Here is a 6,000-nt window from a genome sequence, read left to right on the forward strand (position 1 = left end):
GTCAAATTTAGTAAAAGATAAAATGATATGATTATTTTATTAGTTTTAAAAGTTTGATATAAAGAGTTTTATTTTTTAAAACCTCCATAAGTTATGGATATGAAAATGTTTTAAAAAAAATTGATTCAAAGTTTTTATGGAGTTACAAAATTTGGTGTTAATGTTTTAAAGAATTCCATAACTTAAGAATAAGTTATGGATCACCAAAAGTTTTTTGTGTTACGTTGTTTTATGAGTGAATTTATCTTAATGAAAAAAATTATGTGATAGTTGGTTTTAATCCAAATTAATCCAAAAGAAGTTCATAAAATGTGTTTATGTAACTTAAAAGTCACATTTATAAATCTTAAAACTCATAAAAGTTAACATAGGTTACAAAAATGAAGAGTCTTGTTTTCATTGAATGCTTTGATGACTCCATAACTTGTCCTCAAGTTATGGAGGTTCAAGAGTCACTTCATTAAATCATTAAAATGTGTAACCTTAATTAATTCCATATGTTACAAATATAGAAAAAGTTACATTCTTTTATTAGTTTAAAGTCTTCCATAACTTGTTCTCAAGTTATGGGAATTGAAGAGTTTTTGGATTAAAACTACTTTAAACACATAAGTTATGGAATTAATTAGTTTTGAATATTTTCAAAACATGCCCTCAAGTTTTGGAATTTGAAAAGTTTTCTCTTATGAATACTTTAATTCCAAGTTAGCCCTTTAGAATTTTAAAAGTTAAAATTCAACCCTTATACTTTATAATATTATAAGTTAATAATATTTTTATATATGTATAAGAGTAAAGTCAGTCTTACCGTTAGTAGGCCTCATTCACGAAGCCGGTCTATAGGGGGAGGGGGGTATAAGGTTACTGCCTATAAAATAGCAGTTTAAAGGGTGTCCACTCTCACCCACCGCTTCCTTGACTGGTGGAGGGTCGTTAGCCGAACGGGTAGGACAAGGACTATAATTCTCCCTTCATTTAAAGTATTAATGATAAATACTATGTAACTAAACCTTTTATAAATACCCAATCTTAGTTACTTAGGAAAATGTGAATAAGGTGCTAATCCATGAAATTACACTTTGCACTTTGTTCAAGTCGGTTAGTAGAGCGTGTGTGGTTAACCGGCACACTAACTCGTATTTAACTAGGTATGAAAAGGGTAACTTAATGTTTATTATAGTATTGATGGAGCGTGTGTGGTTAACCGGCACATCGATTGAGGGGTAAACACTTAAGGGTACCAAGTAATTTGCATGGTTACTTCACACCTTGTTTTGTGATCCTCGGCATCCCAGTCACAAAACCTGAAGGGCACACTCGAGATTGAAACATGCCATTGAACAGTTCAATGAATCTCAAAGATCTAGGAGTTTCAAATCCAATTAAAACCTAATAATACATTTCGTTTATCTTGGTGGAAATTGGTGAATCGTCATTCACCTACCTTCAAATATTTTATAGCTTGGATTACGGCATCCCTCTTCTAAGTTATAAAATATTTTGTAGGGTCCTAGCCTTAATATTTCATATTGGGTGTCATATTAAGGACTTAAAATCAACTATCTTGAATACTCCCAAAAGATGTTTGGTTTAGACATTTATGATCTTCCCAAATCTCTTGAAACAAGCTTGCCTAAATGAAGATGATGTCCCATGGAAATCATACTTCTTACACCTCCTCCAATTATTCTCCCTTACCCACAAGTTTAAGGTCACTCAAGCTCTATTGGGAAGGCAAGATCTAGGTGTGATCACATCTTGGAGATGTAGTCACATATTGACAAGCGGGGAGAGTTGGGTGTCAAAGTCTTGAGAAAGTTGGTGGCTCAATCGCTTTCTAAGTCACATAGTGAGTTTCTTTGGAACTCCTATGAAACAGACTATGACAAGACCCTTAATGATCTTATCCATTTGCTAAGATCAACATCCTAAAACTTTATGGACATTGATAATGATGACATTGGATATCTAGTAAAGCTCTCTCTTCCCAGTGGAAAGGGATCGGCCATAGTCAACTCGATTGACCAAATGGTAAAGAGAAAAGCTAAGTCTGTGATAGTCCCGTGTTCCATTACCAAAGCATCCATATGTTAAACTGCCAAAGTAAGGGGCATTGGTTGCGAAGCTGCCAATATTACCTAAGGAGGTTAAAGTCAATAAGTTTGACTCTACTTTAGGTAAAGTCCACTATCTAACTCTGCTAAGTTTCTATTATGAGATTCTTGATACATGATGTGACTGGGTCACATGTTGATGTTTTAAGAATCAAAGAAACGTAAAGAAACTTAAAGAAAGAATATGTCGAATCTGATCGCGTAGATGAATTTCTATCGCATAGTTTGAAGATTGGATTCTTGAGCTACTTCTTAGGAGTTATGAGATATTGCTTAGGAATAGATAACAACAAGTTTTCATATGGATTGTAAGGACAAGTTCTTCCGCAAAGTTTTTTTAAAATAAAAGGAAAATTTTGATTTTATTTATTTTAAACTATCCTTACAATGGCATTTGTGGAAATTTTTGTTGCTTATAAAGATTCCATTAAGAGCAAGAATGGAAATATGAATTTGATTCTTTTCATTTGTGGTAATGTCTAAATTTACCAAATAAGGAAAGATCGTCATTCCCTAAGTTTCAATTGGATAGAAACTTGGAATCATGCAAGTTGTATAGCATGATGAATGAGAACTTTCAAGCATTGGAAAAATTAAGACTCATTACTTGTTTACATGAATGTGTGAGTCAAGTGAAGGACTAAGGGATCGAGTACACATTCTTGTGCACTGGTCAAGTCCACTACAAAAGATCGATAAGATTATTCATCATAATTTAGTGAAGCTCAATATATATATGGTTATACTTACAAGCTTAAGTGTAACTCTGAGACATTGGAAAAGGTTCCAAAGTATGGCAAAGCGAATAAGAAGAATCAAATTAGGCAGAAGGATACAAGTTACTCAAATTTGAAAAGATGGGAGAGTACTTTAGTATCAGTTTTTATGATCATCTTAATGATTAAGAAACCATGTCAAAATTAGTTCTCTAAGGAAATCTTAGTGCATTCTTATGACTAAGAAGAGGAATCTTGAATTATTGAAATGGTTAAATCAAGAAGATGAGTCATACTTCATTCCAATACAAGTCTTAGAGTCATACTCCAAGATTGTAACTTGAGTGACATGTCTTAAAGAAGGTTTAAAAACACTTGTCAAATGTAAGAGTAAAAGTTTTCTACTCTTGTACATTTGAAATTGGTAAGTTGTGATGTTTTGGATAAAACAAAGACCAACTAAGGCCAATTATGTGAAGTGTTTGTCTTGATTAGAATCCACACTATCTCTTGAATATCTGACAAGAAAGTCTTATAGGTCAAGAGGACAGTGGGAGTCTTTAAGGTCTTGAAAGTCTCAAGAACTAATCAAGAATAAAACCTGAAGTTCTTCACTAGCACACGACTTGAGGTTTATAACCTATCGTGTTGACATATTCTGTGCCCATTCCAATTAAAGTTGGCATTGCATATGAGTTCTTAGAGTTCTCAATTGGCTGCACAAAAACTTGGAAGCAATGGCAGACCCTTGAGCTGCCAAATGGCAAGAAATTAAGATTGAGTTCAGTCCATATGAGTTTGTATTTGTCATTATCCTTGTCTTGTGACTATGGTTTTGACAATTTACATGGATAAGAACACATACACCATTAAATCTAAGTGTCATAAGGTTTCTCTCCGATTCATGAAAATGATGGTGAGGAAACACTTTCACTAAGTAGATTTTAGCTAGATAGCAATTGTGATATTTGCATTCTCAAAGTCGTTAGTGGAGCGTGTGTGGTTTACCGGCACACTAACCTGGACTTGTGAGAAGTGGCAAAAAGGTCTAACCATTATGATTACGACATCCCTCTTCATAATTGTTTAGACACAAAAGTGTGCTATCTAAGGGAAGGTGTATGATTTTGATAAAGTTTTATCAAAACAATCTAGTATCAGAAATCTGAACTTTGGTAAGAAAGTCAATAAAGTATTGATTTCTAGAAGTCCAGCTGATTTTTGAGTACATGTCAAAGCTAGTGGGAGCATAAGTGTTATGCTAATAATCATAAAGTTAGTGGGAGCATGATAATTATGATGAAGTATTGCAAGTTAGCAATATTAGTTATAGAAAACAAAAGGTTTGAATTGGGAAAAAGTTGTTTTGCTATAATTAAGGGAGAGGAAATTATACTTCATCTCAAATCTAAAAGCTTAGATTGAGGTTTTAATCGTATTTAGTCAAGGAAATATATATGAATTTCATGTTGGAATGGCTCAACATAAGGAAATTTTGTATATGGGTCCATTATTTGCGTTCTAAAATTCGATTATGATTACGACATCCCTTTTCATAATCTGAATTATGAGAACTTGGCAAATTGAAATGGAAATAGTATAGAAAAAGACTGGTTTAGTCTTTATGTGGGACATCATGAATCGTGTCCCATATGCTTTGGATATAGGATCGATTACATGTGCTATATATTCATCCTTTCTAACATTTTCCAAATGCCCGGGGCATTAAGAAGGGAAAAGGTCTAGTATTGGATATGACTAAAAGGATTAAACAATTGTCGAGGACAATCTAAGGTTTACCAAAGATTGGTTGCTCAAGGACAGTTGGAAGTATAGTGATAATTCTGGAAGGACCATATTGACATAATCTATAAGGAGGAAACTCTTGTTCAGAAGTGATACTCAAAATGGAATCTGGAAATGTTTCAATGTTAGAATTTTCAATCTGTGTAAGATTAAGGAAAATTAATGCAAGAAGGATGTTTCCAAGGAGTTGATCTCCTTTGGAATACTTTGTAATGTTTGTTGCCAAGTCCTTATGACTTTGTGCATAATCATTACAAGAGGATCAATGCATATAAGTTTAGAATCTAACAGATTTCAGTAAATCACATGAATTTGGAATTTTTGCATTTGCAGTAAGGATTTGGGACTGTGAAAAGAGGATCATTGGAGTTATGTTCAATTGATCTATTTCACAAAGTAAAGATCATAGACAAACATAGTATGCGTACTTGGTGTATGGCATGACTAGTGTTTAGAAAACATAGTGTACATGCTTGGAGCATGGGACAACTATTGTTTTAAATTCAAGAATAAAGTTGATAGTTGAAACAATATACAATGAATAATGTGTAATCATATGGTGATAAATAAAAGGTGTTTTATTTATGTTCATAGGTTTTGATACCATATTGGATTCAATTATTCTTGTGTTTCATTTTGCATGTTTTGACTTCCAGAGTAAACTAGGTTATTCTTCTGGAATGACTAAGTTGTTCAAACCATCCACAGTCGGTTATATGTTGGAAGTAGATATGAATCAAGACTATCATGGGTTGGCTTGTAGAGGTCTAAGATGTTGGACAAAGGGCTACAAAACTCATAAGTGCTCATAAGTTCTGAGTATTGGATTCAACCCGCGCTCATTGGAATCACTTCATGGATTTTATCACGAGTGATCATGAGACGATAATATCTTATATTCTTCAAACCTAGAGATATGAGTTGTTACTATGAGTTGGTTGTACATTGATTGCACGAAAACGCATTCGGTAACTCGGTGTTATAAAACGTGCCTTTGTGTATGAGTCAACAAGTAGTAGAACAAGCCATATGACTCGAAGTTTATCCATTCCTTTTACCTTCGGGATAAAAGCGATATCTGTGGGCCCCTCGATGATTTGATGATGACAAACAGAAGTGCTCGGCCGGGCCAGGACTGATTTGATTTGTTCAATTAATCAGTCGTCATAAATCGGAAATCGGGAAACAACAAATGGATAGAGAGAATGATTATAATCCATGTCTCAGTCCATATGATATCTAAAATGGAGGAATATATGATCCCTTATCTAATGGACAAGTCGTTGACAAGGTGAGAGTTCATCTACAAGGTTAGAGTTTGTCACACCCCGCTAAAGCGGAAACGCAAGGTATGACAGCGATAA

Source organism: Lactuca saligna, chromosome 7 (assembly GCF_052625555.1).
Source record: "Lactuca saligna cultivar CGN05327 chromosome 7, ASM5262555v1, whole genome shotgun sequence".
NCBI lineage: Eukaryota > Viridiplantae > Streptophyta > Magnoliopsida > Asterales > Asteraceae > Lactuca > Lactuca saligna.